This window comes from Podarcis raffonei, chromosome 6 (genome assembly GCF_027172205.1).
Source record: "Podarcis raffonei isolate rPodRaf1 chromosome 6, rPodRaf1.pri, whole genome shotgun sequence".
NCBI classification, from domain to species: domain Eukaryota; kingdom Metazoa; phylum Chordata; class Lepidosauria; order Squamata; family Lacertidae; genus Podarcis; species Podarcis raffonei.
In genome coordinates this window covers 19,578,207-19,596,060 of record NC_070607.1, presented here as the reverse complement: position 1 = coordinate 19,596,060, position 17,854 = coordinate 19,578,207, and positions in this window count along the sequence as shown.

The window sequence follows — 17,854 nt, the reverse complement described above, 5'->3', positions numbered from 1 at the left end:
GTGACGAAGCTGCATCTGGCGAGCCAGCACCAGCGCCGCACACGGAAACGCCGTTTACCTTCCCGCTATAAAGCGGTCCCTATTTATCTACTTGCACTTAGGGGTGCTTTCGAACTGCTAGGTTGACAGGAGCTGGGACCGAATGACGGGAGCTCACCCCGCCGCGGGGATTCGAACCACCGACCTTACGATCAGCAAGTCCTAGGCACTGAGGTTTTACCCATAGCGCCACCCGCGTCCCTGTGAGAAGATACACTTTCCTTAATTTACTGATGATGACTGTCAGGTTGCCAGTTTAAAACATGCTGGATCAAACCTCTGGATTCTTATTTGATTCTGATTAAATTAAAGACTTATAGCACCTCGGGGAGCAAAAAATCCCCCAACCCTCTTGTGCTCTTTGCAACTGAATAATATGGCAACATGTGATAGTGATTATAAGGGCAAATCATGTATTTGAGCAATAGTGCAACTTGTGTCACAAACTAATTGCACAATTGTAGAAATGATTTTATTGCTTTTAATTTATGGAGGGCCCTCCAAACTAGTGTTTTGTTATGGGTGTGTTCTGGACATGTTCCTGACACAATAATAGTGTGTTAGTGTGGTAGATTTTGCTAGCTATTTTTGATAAATCTCTCTCTCTATCTCTGCCTTACGCAAATAGCTGAAGAGAAATCTTTTTACTTGTCAGGTTGGTAACAGTTGAACAACAAGTATTATTTACAGAATTACTCCAGACAGCATCTGCATGAAGTCCTCACACCTCTTACCTTCACAGTCAAGACAGAACTAACAGAAATAACCTGCCAATTGCCAACTGCTATCTCCTTTCCCCAATACCATTCATTATTTGTGAAATACATTCCCAATGAAATCATATTACAAATACGAACAGATTTATTCTGCTGTATGCTGTTCTGTAATGTTTTCCCCATGCTATCAGACTATTGCTGCCCAGAGTGGATATAAGGCTATCCACACTTAACTTTAGCCTGCTTTTTCCAGGCACAGGTCTGCATTGTAAAGTTCCATTTTTATTTTTATTTTGTTTTGTTTTTTTGCTTCAGAGCTTCCCCTGCAAGGCCTCTCCTCCTTCCGGAGGGGTGTGTGTTGTGGGCGGGAGACGATTCCTGTGTCATGCATGGGGCGTTATGCCCCCTGCTCCATTCACATGGCTGGCGCGCCACGCCCCCGGTTGAGCGCACAAGATGGTTGTGCTGCTCAAGATGCAGCTGCGCCAGCCATTCCGCCCATTTGCTCACCTTTTCGCCGTGAGTCACCCACTCACCACTCCCTTAGGGCTTAGCTTTTCTCTTGACCTTGCTATGGACCTATGGTTGGTCGCCCAGGTTGCCCAGGGGGCCTGGTAGGAATTTTTTCCAACTGGCAAATTGGCACCGGCTTTTTGGTTTTTTCGCCTACCTCGTAGCAATCGTCACAACTTTCTTGGTATTTGGCAGTTAGGCATTGGAATGTGTTGTTGATGTGTGGAAGGGCAAGGTGTGGCCATCGGCTACCCCTTCAAATTTGGGTATTCCGTTAAAGGAATCCGGCGGTCGTGGATCCTGTCCGATGCCTGTGTGGCAGGGGGCCATGGCATGACCCTCGGTGACATCAGGGGAGAGCTTTTAGTTGTATTAGCATCAACAGGCTCCCCCTACTGGTGGTTAACCCCTCTTCAGACTCACCCCTCTCCGAGTGGGTGGAGTCAAATCCTCCGTGGTTCAGTGCCTAAGCCAATACCTTCTCACTTGCTGTAATCAATAAAGTTGTGGCCTTTTCTTGCCCATTAACCTTATACACTGTGTCCACGGGTCTTTATTCCTCCAAGTGGGGATCGGGTCCTCGAACCACAAAAACCTGCTGTTTAGCTCTCAATCAGAGCAAAAATCAATTCGGGTTTTATATGAATTGCCGTTTGCTCTGACTGAGCTTTAAAGAGCGGGTTTTTGTGGGGAAAGCTCCTGAGCAAAAAAAAAAAAAAAAAAAAGAGTAAGGATGGATATGCCCATAGTGCAAAAAAGTGGGACGAAAACCTGAACATCTGTGGCATAAAAAGTTATGGGATTTCAGCAGGAAGTTAAGGGATATACACTGATTGGAAATGAAGCACTGTGACTGCCCCTGAAATTTGGCAGGTGCAAATAGTATTGAAAGTGGGATCATGTACTGTATGACCACTCCAACAGCAACATTATCCCAAATCATCGTAAAAGTGCAATAAAGCCACTTCTGGCCTGCCCAGGAGGTGGGGTTGCGGGCTTCACGCCCACCCCATGTGAGCGGGGGCTGGTCCCAGCCCCCGCGAGAGCAGGGAAATCCCGGTCGGGTCTGCCCCCCCCAGCCAGCCAATCAGCTGGCTGGCTGGGGGGGGCATGGCCTGCCCTATTTAGGGCCGGTGCAGAGGGGGCTCGCCCTCTTTTCGCCGGCTAGCCCCACGTTAACTAGGCTTAGGTAGGTCTTTGACTTTGCTATGGACTTCGGTCTGTCGCCGCAAGGGACATGGTAGGAATTTTTCCCAATTGGCGATTTCAGGCCTTTTGGTTTTTCGCCTACCTCGTAGCAACTCGTCACAACCTCTCGTCATTGGCGGTAGGCATTGGTAAGAAGGGGTTAAGAGGATGTGGGGGGGGGAGAGGAACGCCATCACCTCCCCCCAGCGACCGAAGGGTGGTCCGTTAAAGGACTCTGGGGGGCGTGGCCCTGTCTGAAGCCTATGGAGGTGAGGGCCAAAGGCACGCCCCAGAGCGGTGACCCGGGGGAGCTCCTAGTCGACGTGCCTCGGCAGGAGACTCCCCCGATATAAGGTTAACCCTTCTCCGTGTCTCCAGCAAATGGGCTGGAGCCGGATAGTCGTTAGGACCAATTCCTAAGCCAATGCCTCTCATTCCTGAAATTCAATAAAGTTGTGGCCTAATTCGCCCAATTAACCTTAAATTATGGTGTCTCGTGTCTTTATTTATCCTGGTGGGGGGCGGGAACTCGCCACGCAAAAAGTATGCTGGATAAGCTAATACTGAAAAGTGACTGTCCACATCAGGCTATGCAGACCAACTCTTTTGCATGTTTACTTGGCACTAGTAAACCACACTGAATTCAGTGGGTCTTACTCCATAGTAAGTCTGTGTAGGATTTTAGCCAAAGTACTTTTTGAACTGCTGGCCTTCAAAATGCTGAGGGAAAGGCTCCATAAGAAATGTGTGGCTGTTAATAAAGCTATGGCACAGGGGAGTCGGGGGTGGTGGTGGTGGGAGAACCCACATCTGAGCATGCTCTGTAAGCGCTTGCCCAAGTAAACATTTCTGAAAGACCTCAGTGTGCACAGAATGAACCACTGTCCTCTCCAGAAGCAGTCCTACTCCTGTTGACAAGACACAAGGCCACATTTTCAAAAGAACCAACCAATTTGGATGAGAGTTCTGAGAAGGTAGCTTGAAATCATCTCAGAGTTCACCACGAAAAGGCAGCTAGGGCAATAAAAAGGACAAAAATAGTACAGATGATTCTTCTAGGTGTGGCTCGACCATACACTGTAAACAGAACTGGGTGGTGTGCGGGTGTTTTTTTTTAATATATATATAAAATCCCTATCTGCTACACATTAAACTATGGGACGAAGAAGCCTGAAAGTTATATTTAGAGTTCCCCTGAAGCAAGTCATGGAAAGGGGAACCAGACAGAGCTAATGGTTTCCTAAAGCAATCTGTAAATATAACATCAGTCATCTCATTTCTAGGCAGACTTAAATAATATCTGTTACTGAACTTAAAATTTAGGCTTGTCAAGCCTACTTCTTTCAGACAATTATTTAAGGACCAACGTCCTTCCCTTCTACAGGGTGGTATCTTGCATTTTACCCATGCTTTGTAACATGCTATTACTTCAATTAGCTTAATTTAGTATTTCCCCAATCTTTTGTAACCTAGAATGCACCTTCAAACTTAACCTATGACGTGCAAGAGACCAAATTTAAATTTTTGACCGGATATCTCCATCTTCTTCTCTGATTGTCTTTGTTTTCTCTGTATATTTTATTCTGTGTTCAGAATTTGAAATATTTTCCTCTTCATTTAAAAGTACACCGAGTTGGTGTTTTCTTCCATGGAAATCTGAGCCTACAAATAGCAATCCTGTATTTCCCCCTGTGGAGTATTGAGGTTCTGTAGAAACAATAGAAGAGATCCAAAATACAGATGTGATCACAAGAAAATCCTGAAAGTGGGATTAGAATCTAGAATTCTCAGGGAAATCACTAAATATAAGGGAGAGAGGTCATGTGCAGGAATTTCATAAACCTATATTCTGAACTATGATGCATATTCTAAAACTGTTTCCTGTTTCCTGGTTTATTTGTTTGATTTTTTGTTATCTAGTTTAGTATCACCCACCAGCACACCAGCAAAACCAAAGGTCATTTCTCAGATTATGTTTTCTCAAAGACACAAACACATTTCTACGGGTAAGAATAACAATAACAAGAATAATAATATTAGCGCAGGTATAGGTTGGGGTTGGTATACCTAACTTGGCAGTAGAAGAAAACAATCTTAGTGATGAAGTTGATTTCAAGCTGAACACAAGTCGGCAGTGTGATGCAGCTGCAAAAAAGCCTGATGTATTGTTAGAATTATAGCTTCCAAATAATGAAAAACTGTTAAATCAGGTTAACAGCTTTATTCGCCCTTGTTTCATACAAAATCTCAAAAAAGATGTTTTTGAGCTCTTTTTAAGGAAATTCGACGAAATCTAGACTTCCGACATGGATTGCCATACATCTGGATTTTCAAGGACATTTCACCTTTTTCTATCAAAAGCTTCAATCTTGTGGCCTATCCCCACAACACCTACTCACTATGGGCCCTAATAAAGCAAACAGTCTAACTGGTCAACGTCTAAAAGATATCGAGCATCAGAACAACCTGGCCACTCTAAGGAAATTCTGCCCTTGGTATGTTCACTTTCCACCCACCTCTCCATTCTGATTCTCTGGCCCCACATCTGCACAAACTTATTATCCCAAAATACAGATGTGCTTTTACACTTGCAAGACTGGATGTTTTGTCATCTGCGGTACTTGAGGGTCGATTCCAAAAGATCCCCCCTGAGAAACGTCTTTGCCCCTGTGGAGATGGTAGCACCGAAACAGCGGCACACGTCCTCCTGTCTTGTACTCTCTACAAAGACCTGAGGAACGAGATCATCACCCAACTCGTACTAACCACCCCAGGGCACTCAGCCACTAGCACAATGTCCTTCTATCAGATCAAAATGAGCAGATAACAGCAAAGGTTGCTAGGTTCATAGCAGGGGCAATCAGAATAAGGGCCACTAACTGATTGCTGATTCAGGACTTTAAATTGTGCTCTTATATCAAATTTCCTTTTCTGCCTACACTGTAATGTTTTAATGTTGCTATGGCCACAGGCTAATGCGAATAAAGTTTTATCCATCTATCTTCAGCTATTTCCACCCAGACACTGCTTCTGACTGCAGAATTTCTGAGCAGGAAACTCCATCCGTATGACAGCCCTAACTAACAGTAGCAGCAGCGAGGTCCCTCCTTTTCTGCCTGCCGAAAAGATGCATCTTAAATAGTCGCTTAAAACTATAAGGAGATGGGGCCAGATACCACAGTAGGGAGGGAGAACCGCCTTTGAAGAGCCACCATGGAAAAGGCTGTTTCCTGGGGCACACACCACACACCTCATAATGAGACAGGACCACCAGGAGGCTGTCATTTGCCCATCTTCATAGGCAGGTGCAAATGGAAAATCAAAATTTAAAGGAGGGGGGAGGAGCATGACATGATGTCACTGTTGCACGCTTCCTCACCCTCACAAGTGGCAGCCAATGAAGTTTAGTAGGGAAAACCTCACTATGCTACGGAGCTGCGAGAAGAGAAGGCGCAGGATACAGCTCTACAGTTCAAAGGTCTTCCTCACCCCCAAGGAAGCCACATGTGTTGTCATTTCCACACTGTATTTCCCCATATGTTCATTTCAAAGCATAGCAGAAGAAACCACCCTAAGGCTAAATCACTGAACATTGCTTCACACGTTGCAACTTCTCCCCACGGAATAAAAGCTCCGGATAGGAAAATATGAATAAAATAGGGAAATGCAGAATTACAGTCTTTCATGCTGTTGGCAAATGGCCTGGGCCATCTCTCTGAACACAGCAGCAGCCCAGTCAAGTATGTTTATGCCGCAAAACAGCACTTTAGCCACACTACACATTCTGTGAGTAGACTATTTTTCCAAAGAAGGAAAGCTGGACTATGTGAAGCTAATCTGAAATACTAATGGTGCTTTTTGCCATCTATGCTTACCCTCTTCCTCTCCATATGTGGTCTTTCCTCCCCCCAATTTTTTTTTAAAAAATTATTATTTATTATTATTATTTATTCAACTTATACACCACCCTATACCCGGAGGTCTCAGGGCGGTTCACAAGACGACCACAACATATAAAACCAAATCAAAAGCAATAACCTAATAAACCCACCCCCTCCACCAAAAAAGCCACATTCTAGAAGGGTGTTGGAAGTCAATAAGATCAACCAAAGGCCTAGATAAAAAGGAACATTTTTGCCTGGTGCCTAAAGGTGTATAATGAAGGCACCAGGAGAACTTCCCTGGGGAGAGCATTCCATAGGTGGGGAGCCACTGCAGAGAAGGCCCTGTTCTTGTGTTGCCACCCTCTGGACCTCTCAAGGAGGAGGCACATGAAGAAGGGCCTCAGAAGATGATCTCAAGGACTGGGTAGGTTCATATGGAAAGAGGCGGTCCTTGAGGTATTGCAGTCCTGATCCGTTTAAGGCTTTATACAGGTGAAACTCGGAAAATTAGACTATCGTGGAAAAGTTCATTTATTTCAGTAATTCAACTTAAAAGGTGAAACTAATATATGAGATAGACTCATGACATGCAAAGCAAGATATGTCAAGCCTTTATTTGTTATAATTGTGATGATCATGGTGTACAGCTGATGAAAACCCCAAATTAACAATCTCAGAAAATTAGAATATTAAATGAAATCAGCAAAACAAGGACTGCAAATAGAGCAATATTGGACCTCTGAGAAGTAGAAGCATGCATATGTACACAGTACTTGGTTGCCCAGTACTTGGAGGCCTGAGTTGCCCTGCCCTTGCATGAAGTCTTGGGTTTGCAATTTTGGGAGAGGGGAGACTGCCCGTTGGGGAGCGGGCTGGCTGGTAAGGACCCCTAGATTTAGAGGCCCTAGGCTTCAGCCTACTTAGCCTATACATAAATTCGGCAATACATGGCACACTGATTAAAAACCACTGGACTATTCTTCTGTTCTGTATTGTTCTAAGTACATAGTGCTGTGCTGAAACGTGTACCCTGATTTCTTCCCCTGCAAAAGAGGCTTCTGTTTTTCTGCCTCTACTTATTTGACAGATATTAGTCACAATCTTGATGGGTGTGGGATTGAGGTTACTTTGTCATTGCAAAGTAGCCATGGTGAGTGCGGGTTCCTCCAGGTCTTCAGCTGAAGCAGAGTACTCTGTGGGACCCCAAGTCTCTTCCCTCTGAAGGGTAGGATAGGATCCTGACAACAGGCCAGGACTTCTATAATACTGGAATCATGGCCTTTCCTGCCTTTGCCTGCTCTACTTTAGGCCATACTGTCAGCTCTACCAATTGCCTTTGTGGGGGCTTTGGGAAATAGACCCTCCAGGGTCAAAATTGGGTAACGTGCAAATCAATGTTTGCTATTTCTCCTCCCCTCCCCTCCCTCTCCCTTGTAGTGCTATCCTGCTTGGACTTTCCCCTTACCTCATTGTTTTATTTCCACATTGTTAAAATTTAGATTGTGATCTCCTTGAGGCAGGGACTGTTTTGGGAGGTTGCTTATGTTACTCTAGGATCCACTATGTAAATGTATAGTTGCACACAAATCATAATTGTAACCATCACAATCTCTTCCATTGTGTCTTGTTGAAAACGTTGATATGTTCTCCAAGGAAATACATTACATTTAAAAACAATGACTAAATATGTGCCTTTCTGTTCAACTCCAGCAGCTAAATACTGTTTTGATTCACTGCAGATTTTGTTTTTTTTAACTCTTAACGGGTTATTTTAACTTACACGGGGCCATGCTTGAGCTTATTTGCTTTCTTTCTCTCCCCCACCCGCCCTTAAAGCAGAGAAGACTATATTGTGTAGCAGGCTCCCTGCCTGCTCAAATAATATTCAGTAACCACTAAGGAGCAGGGCTACAAAATGAATCAAGCCATGGAGAAGAGCGCCGAAATAGCGAAGCATCGTGAAATGTGATTAATAACACCGAGGGAAATATAAAATAACACGTTTCCAAGGAAATGAGCTGTAAGTGCACAATGTCGGAACAATATTGTACATCTTCAGTTCTTGCCCAGCCATCTAATAGCCAAATTGTGTGCCAGTGTAAACACAGCTGCTAAATGTCTTTTACAACTGCAAAAAAACACCCTCCAAAACATAACACAAAAACCAAATTTTCACTCCCCCACTGCAAGAGCAACTGATTCCCCCCCCCATGGCAAATTCCATGTTTACTCCTGTTCGACAAGGAAAGGGGGGAATAAAAAAAAAGACTCCCCAATGTTCAGCATGTTTGACTCCTCAACACATGTCCAGGTTCAAATACCACAGATCAAAGCAAATCTATTTGACAGCATCAAAAGGACAATTTGGGGACCGCTGTGACTTGGGAGGTTTCTCTTTAATCAGCACTGCAAGGTGGCTGTGTAGCATGTGCAGTGATGTGCCAAGGGGGAGGCCAACTTGGGTGTCTGCTCCCAGGTGTGAACTGGCCAGGAATGAAAAATGGACCTCCAAGTCCAGATTGAACAAGCAAGGTTGCTGAAATTAACCTCAAACAATGACAACACAATCCCAGGCATGTTTATTCAAAAGTAAATCCCACTCTATTCATTACAGGCATTACAAGCAACAAGTGAGGGGCTTCCTTATTGCAAGGCATTTTGGATTATAGATGCATTTTATTCTGCTTTTACCTTTTTTAAAAAAGTCTCCTTGTATTTTGTCATTCCTATTTATTGTTTTTAAATTTCATTTGTATGTTGTAGGAATGAATTTATTTAGACTTGTGACCACCACCCTGTGATCTTGTGACAAATGGCAGGTAAGAATATTTTAAATGAAAGACTGTATTAAATGGGGATTACAGTGGTACCTCAGGTTACAGACACTTCAGGTTATAGACGCTTCAGGTTACAGACTCCACTAACCCAGAAATAGTACCTCGGGTGAAGAACTTTGCTTCAGGATAAGAACAGAAATCGTGCAGCGGTGGCGCGGTGGCAGGGGGAGGCCCCATTAGCTAAAGTGGTGCTTCAGGTTAAGAAAAGTTTCAGGTTAAGAACAGAATTAAGTGATGGGTGAGGTCCTGTTGCTCGGTCCCAGCTCCTGCCCACCTAGCAGTTCAAAAGCACGTCAAAGTGCAAGTAGTTAAATAGGTACTACTCTGGCGAGAAGGTAAATGGTGTTTCCGTGCGCTGCTCTGGTTCGCCAGAAGTGGCTTTGTCATGCTGGCCACACGACCCGGAAGCTGTCTGTGGACAAACGCCGGCTCCCTCGACCAGTAAAGCGAGATGAGTGCACAACACCAGAGTCATCCATGATTGGACCTAATGGTCAGGAGTACCTTTACCTTTACCTTTATTCCCAAGTAACTATGTATAGGAGGGTGCCAGTGGAGGATGGTACATTAGGGCAAATGGGTCACTCTGCCACCACACTCTCAGGCATCCCTCACCTGCCTGCCTTCTAGGAGGTGACCCTGGATATTAACTTCCCCACCTTGTAGTCTCAATTTTGCTCCTGTACATTCAGCAGGGAGGAGGATAGGGGCAACTCTGGAATGAGTCATCTGTGCCTGTCATCATCTCTGGCTCCACCTACTGTTGGGCTCCCTGCCTTCCACCCTACCAATTCTGATGAGCAACAGCCACCACTGGAATGCACTATAAAGTGGAATAAATAAGCACATTTTAAAGATGCTAATAATAATAATAATAATAATAATAATAATAATAATAATAATAATAATTTTTTATTTATACACTGCCCTCCCCAGCCAAGACCGGGCTCAGGGCGTCTAACAACCAATAATAAAAACAAGTTGATTAAAATACAATTTAAAAGATTAAGATACAACATTAAAGCAATTAGGGAACAATCTCTTCATAGGAGGAGAAAGGAAAAAGAAAGAGGGGGAAGTGATTCTGAGCCAAAGGCCAGGTGGAACAACTCTGTCTTACAGGCCCTGCGGAAAGAGATCAGAAACCGCAGGGCCCTGGTCTCAAGAGACAGAGCATTCCACCAGGCCGGAGCCAGTGTTGAGAAGGCCCTGGCTCTGGTTGAGGCTAATCTAACTTCCTTAGGGCCCGGGACCTCTAGGGTGTTGCTATATATGGACCTTAAGGTCCTCTGTGGGGCATACCAGGAGAGGCGGTCCTGTAGGTTGATGAAAAGAACAATGCATGCTTGCTCAGAGGCTTAGTAAGGGCAGCAGGCCTTGCAGAGTGGGAGTGCTAGAGCTACTCCTTGGTTCTGAGCCTGCAGTCTTAACACATTCAGATTACATTCTGCCACTGAAAGTTGCCTGTGGGGCATGAAAAAACTGGGGCATGTCAGTCTCATGCCAGGTTCTGGTGAATTAGACAGCAGCAGTCAGCACAGATGTAAACCCCCCCCCCCCCCCGTATAGCAGCATGTGGGCAGAAGCAGTCATCTTAGCAGCAAGAACTTGGCTCAGCGCCCTTAAACGCCTACCGCCAATCTTAACTTAGCTTGGACGTTACCAAGCATTCACTATCTGGGTCGGTCCAGAGGTAAATCCTTGTTGTATATTTCAGCTTGGTGTTGGGTCATCGTCAGGGATTCCTGATCACCCCCTTTCACCACTGGATTAAGGAACAAGATGATTAGACCTGTCAGACCTAAGAAGCACTCTCCCTGTTGTGGACTGGCCTGCAATATTGCTGCTGCAGTGTAAGCATTGCAATCTATCCCCACCCAGGCTGCAGACAAAGATCTTCCCCAGCCTGGGGTGTGGGTGTCTCTGAGCAACAATTTTTATGTTAGCCTAACTACTAGCCAGTGCTTCAAGAAGCAGCAATTTAATGTAATTTACCACGTTGCATTTATTGTCATAATTATTTCCAAGAGAAAGTCAAAGAAAAACCCAGATTAAATAGAAAATGATAGAACTTTCAGTTATTCTTCTTAGGAGACGGGGGGCGGGCGGACGGGCGCGGGGGAAGAGCTGCACAACATTTTGCAAGGATACAAAGTCTATTTATACACTTCCTGAAATCCTCTGGACATTTCTTGTGCTGAAGCCATAAGAAAACCACTTTTGCTGTGCAGAAGGTTTCACATGTGAGCTAAAGTCAACTTCTTTTAATGGCTCGGGTGGAAAAAGAAACAAATTATGGTGCCATTGAGCGAGCTGTGGCATACAAATCTATTATTTTTGTCGGCTTCTTTCTCACTGTGCTATATATAAAGGGCTACTCATTTTATATAGGTGCATCTGTAATATACTTCCTGAAAACTAGACTAGAATAGTTTTCCTGTCAACCCCAGCTTTCCATTTTAGGCAGTGAATTCTAGTCTCTCCCACTTAAGTCTCTTGCACTTCTTGTTGCAATATACCACATAGGTAGGCAAACTAAGGCCCAGGGGCCGGATCTGGCCCAATTGCCTTCTAAATCCAGCCCGCGGATGGTATGGGGAATCAGCGTGTTTTTACATGAGTAGAATGTGTCCTTTTATTTAAAATGCATCTCTGGGTTATTTGTGGGCCATAGGAATTCGTTCATATTTTTTTTCAAAATATAGTCCGGCCCCCCACAAGGTCTGAGGGACAGTGGACTGCTGAAAAAGTTTGCTGACCCCTGCTATACTGAGTAGTATAAACACTGACAACTGGGAAACACTGGCCTGAGAGTGCTCCAGTTGGAGAATAGCCTTTACCAAATGTGTCACCAGGACGAAAGGGAGAAATGTGCTAAGAGAAAGGCGCGCTTGGCAAACCCTCACCATGATCAACTCCCACCCAGACAGTGGCATCGCAAAGGAGGGCGGGGGCGGGGGGGCGGTGCGCCCTGGGTTCCATGTCTGTGGGGTTGACAAGAAGTCACCCTGTGGAACCCAGAAATGGAAACAAGAAGAAATTCCGACGAAAGAAGAATGGCAGACGAAATTGATGGACTATGCAGAATTGGACAAAATGGCAGGAAGGATTCGAAACCTGCGGGACCAGAGATTTACAGAAGATTGGAAGAAGTCTATGAATTATTTGAAGAGCAACTGCAATCAACAAATTACGCTAGTAGGACTACAAGAAGTTTTGTAAGGAGAAATATACAAAGTGTTACAAAGTAGAAAAAGATAAGAGATATTGGTTATGAGTTTGAAATGTAATAGGGAAGATAAGAAATGCATACTGAGAGATTAGATGGGAAAATTTTCAGACAGGATTGATGGAAGTCAAAAATTTGAATAAGATATAAAAGTATGTTTAATTACTGTTGAAAATGATATGTTAAAAAAACCTAATAAAAATTATATTAAAAAATAATAAAAAAAGAAGTCACCCCGTGGGAGCTCGCAGTGGCGTGAGCAGCCATCGCACCGCAGCCGCATGTGGAGGATCCTCCGTTCGTGGCTGCAGCCATGAGCAGAGGATTCTGGCACCGGCGGCAAACCGCTAAGTACAGAGCATGTGAGGCGTCGCACGCATGCACTGTATGTAGCAACGCCGCACATGCGCTGTATAGTGGTTTGCCGGTGCCGGTGCTCCAGCACCGTATGGACTGTGCTGGGATCCCTCTGTCGCAGCTACAACCACGAATGCAGGATACTCCATTCGAGGCTGCAGCTGTGAGCAGAGGATCCCGGCACTGTCTGTACAGCACCGAAGTGGCGCCACCGGCAAACCGCTATGTACAGCGCATCTGTGGCGTCACTACGTACGGCGCATGCGTCATATGTAGCGACACCCCAGGTGTCATGATTCCTTCCTTTGCCCCTGCGCCCAGAAACCAATCTCCCCACTGTGGAAGGATGTGTGGATCCAGAATTGGCCTCCACAGTCACTGACAGACTCACTTTTGAAAACCGTGTTTATGGAAGACAATCTTACTCGGCTACAAGTGATCGCAGAAGAAGAATAAGTCATCTCATGAAACTCAATGTGGCTTACATCCAAGCAGACAAGTATAGAATTGTCTTATCTCCCCTTTTCTCTTAAGAGCCCCCAAATCTGCAGCTTTCATTTTAGGAAAGGTGTCTCTTGGCCATCCCAGTTGCACTTTTCTTTTCCAAAATGTGAACCATTTTTTAGAAGGATTGATCAGACCTATATATTGTGCCCATTATCCTGTACCTATAGACTTCAGTCCCACTGATTTAGAACACCTCCTGATATCCTTTCGATTGTGCCCTCATGATGAAGATTTGTGCTCATGATGGTAGCAGGCAGCTAGACACAATCCCATTTTCAGAATTGTTTGCTCCTGCCGAAGATTCGGGGCAGACATACTGCTTTGTTTCAGGTTAGAGCTAGTCCCATGATTTCCTCCTGAAGTCCTGCAACTTTTTATACCACAAATGTTGAGGGCGGGGGAGGGGTGTTGTCTCACTTTTGTCCCTCCAGGTGGCAATAATTTGCTAAAGCTGGGGAAGCACTGCAGTAGAACTAATAAAGTGGAATGATGCGTGGGTGGCCCAGTGTAAATTCACCACTATTATTGCATCAGTGACATATTGCAGAATACGACCACAATAAAACACCAGTCTGGAGGGGCCCTTAACATGCACTCTCTTCTGCTAGACTGTGGGGAGGACTACAGCCATAGGTGCTGGCTCCAGGGCCCTGAAGCACTGTGGGCCATCTCAGTTTTAATTTTTAAATTTTTAATATTTTTATTTTTTATTATTAGGGTGCTGCGCCCCCCCCCCATACTTGAGGCTGGGAGTGGAATGAGGCCAGGATGTTACATGATGTTGCACGACATTGTGTATGTGATGCCAGAAATTCATGTCAGGCCCCTCCAAAGTGCTTAAGAAGATGGCGCCTCTTGCTATAGCTCCGTGGCAGAGTGTCTGTCTTGCATTCAGAAGATCCCAGGTTCAATGCCCAGCCTCATCAGGTAGAGCTGGGAGAGGAGCTCTCCTGAAATCCTGATAAGCTACTGCCAAGCCATACTAAGCTACATGGACCAGTGGTCTGACTGGGTAGAAATCAGCTGCTTGTGCTTCCTATTGTGATCAGAATCTTTTACCACTTCACATGTTCTTCTGCCTGTCTTTGTCATTGAAAACATCTGGGACTGAGCCCTGGCACAAATCAAACCCTGCAATTAACCCTTTAATTGAAAAACACCCCCCCCCCAAGGGTCCTGTTTTCTTTCAGTAAATGTTGGAGAATGTCTAGTAAGTCTCTCCCTCTTTCTCTCTCTCTCTCTCTCTCACACACACACAGCTTCCTACAACATATCATATTATTTCACGGTGCCCTGTCTCCTTAATTTCTGCATATAGTTACTGTGAGCAATTTAACTCTTTCCATTTAATCCCGAAGGAGACTGCTTAATGAATTGCCGGCTTTAATCCTGGATAGAGAGCTTTAATCCCAACTGCTTCTGTGTGACAGCAACTTAATACTGCGCACGGCAACAGCCCAGAAACCTTTTGCCGTAAGGATATAGGTTACCCTATCCCTTTCGTATTAATCTTACCCTGGTTTCAGACTGGCAAAAAAACCCAAAAAACAAAAACCAGAGAGGTAATGCTTTTTTTTTTTTAATTTTCCCTTCCAGGTTTGGGCTTTGCTACCTCTGAATATCTGTAGATACCACTGAATTGATATGTGGCGGGTGAGTGCAGGGGTGGGTGGAGAGAAGATGATAAAACACAATAGAGGGGCCGCGGCAAAAAAACGGGAGAAAAGAACCAGAGCTGTGTTCGCAATGGAGGCAGACAAAGCCTTTGGAAATGGGGCAGCGAGCTCCCTGTGGTGCAGCAGCTGGCTGGTGCCAGTCAGAAGGCCTGGCTCTGCTCCCTCTCCCCCCCTCGTCCTCCTCATGCAACCTCCCCCCGCCCTCCAAACCCTGCTGTTAAGGGGTAACCTCTATTCTCTCCGGCAGACGTGTTAGCATTGAGATCAAGCCCCGCAGCTCAGCTCTGCTCAAGAACAGGGATGTAACCTGCCATATTGCCTCCATGTGGAATTTCATCCTGGCTGCCGACAGACAAAAGAAAACTCAGAGATGCCGGTTTGGTGAGGCAGTTTCATGCAGTTGGTTCGCCACAGACGAGTATTTTGCAGGAACCGCTCTCCCTCACTCGCTCCTTCCCTCAGTGCTTTCCTCCTTGCCTTGATCTCGGCCGCAGTTCTTTTAATAAGCCTCCTAAGACTTCAAAGTGGCAAGCCAGAGTCTGGGCCATGATTCATAACAACAAATGTAACAGACAGTACATTCTGCGAATTTAGGTCAATGCATCACTCTTAGAGCACATTATAAATTCATCACAATCACAGCCGGGAGAAAATTTTTATTCCCTGACATGAGTGTCTCCTTAGACACGCTGCAAATATCTAACAAAAAATTTGAACTGCAGATTAAGTATTGATTGAGTTTAATAAATTATAATGCGCCACAGATCGGTAAGTGGGTTTCAACTGATATAGATGAACTCGGCTCCCTCCCTCCCTCCCTCTCTCTCTCTCTCTCTCTCTCTCTCTCAAAAAAGGCCTTTCTCCTCCCATTTTGATCAAAGTGAACACACAGGAATATATAGGCAAGCCTAACAACAGTAAATCTAGGGAGTAAACACCATTGAATATAGTGGGATTTGCTCTGTGTATAGATGCTTAGCACTGTTGTACTTCTGTCTTTTTCATGGGAGAAAAACTGGAAACTGAACAAATGAGAATGACTAAAAATGTATTGCTAGACCAGGTGCAAGTCCACCAAGGCCAGCAGTCAACTTCCACATAAACTGATAATTAACTATTCTTCTCAGTTCATGTGGATAAAGGTCAGATGATACATGACTATGATTTCTCCATGAAATACTTCAGTGGAATTGAGCCAGATGTCACAAAGAAAGAATTTAAGAAGAGGATGTGAAGTCATGGTATTCAATGCAATTTGTCAGTTGTGTGTCTAATTCTAAGATGGCCCCAAGGTATTGTATCATTTAATTTAATCATAGATCTGAATTCTTATTTATCACATCTCTCCAAATTTCATTTGAAGGAAGCTTTTTTTTATTACCTAGCACCTAGGATATAGCAGGTGCCATCAGACAGCTATTCTAGTTGGGCAATATCTGTGTGACCAAAGATTAAGTAAAGGGAAGTCTTCAGTGTATGTTTCATTGTCTCATTTCTGAAGATTGTAAGTGAAAATTCCTTTGCTGGGTACTAGTGGTTGAGCTTGTTTGCCTATCTTGCAAAAAGCAATCAACAACAACAATAATGCACAGGTTGCTGCCAGCTTTCCTATGAAAGGATCAAAATATGCTGTTAAGGTTTGTCCTCATTCAGTACTTTTGAAAACCAAGAGTTGCAGCTAATGCTAGTCCTACTCAGAGTAGACCTATTGTCATTAATGACTAATGTAGATTGATTAATTTCAAGGGGTCTACTCTGAATAAGACTTAGCTGGATACATTCCCATCATCCTATGACTCAAACCTCACAAGTAGAAAGAAGTCCTGCTAGACAATAAAAGTGATGTCAAAAATGTATAAGATTTTATTGGAATGACAAACAAAAGACAAACAGGTGAAATAATCAATGATACATTGGGCAATGGATATAGGACATAATAGTGAAATGTAAGCATGGAGGTGACTGTGGAATGCAGATATGAATTTAACAGCATGTCATGGGATAAAAGAAAATTATATGAAAATGATGTATAGATGGTATCTGACACCTAGTAAATTAGCAAAAATGGATAAGTCAACATCATATATCTGTTGGAAATGTAAAGAGAAGGAAGGTAACTTTTTCTATATGTGGTAGTCTTGTAAGGTTGGTAAAACATTCTTGGAAATGATATATAATGAGTTGAAAAAATATTTAAAACTTTTATTAAGAAACCAGAAGCCTTTCTCTTTAGGAATAATAGGAACTGAGATACCAAAAGAACAGGGGGGGGGGAATTATGTTTGTGACAACAGACGCTTGAATGATATACAGCCAGAGGTGGAAAGAAGCAGCAGTCCCAACCAAAGAAGATTGGCAGAAAAAACTGTTGGGAGTTTGCAGAAATAGCAAAACTTACCAAAAGAATAAGAAAACAAGAAGAGAGACTTTTAAACTTAGTATGGGGAATATTTAGGGACTATTTGAAGAACTATTGTAAACAACTTAAAACACTAGCAGGATTGAATTAAAAACAAGCAGTAAAATAATTTAAATTGAGTATAAAGGACAATTAATAAATAGATTTAAATTGGATATGCAGTGATAAAAGATATTACAGAAGCAACCGCAGAAAGGGGGAGGGGACGATATTAATATTTGGTATCTTAATTTGGATGCGTTAATTTGTATTGTTATAAGTTTGTAAAATGAGAAAATGAAAAAAATATTTTTATTTTAAAAAACCCCATCCTTCTCCCACCTGCTGACCTCCAGATGTTGTTGAACTCCAACTCCCAACAGCCCCAGCCAGCACAACCAATGGACAGGAATGAAGGGAGTTGTAGTCCAACAACATCTGCAGGGCACCAGGTTGAGGAATACTAACCTAGATTACCAATGGTCTGGTTCAGTGTAACCCATGCACTCA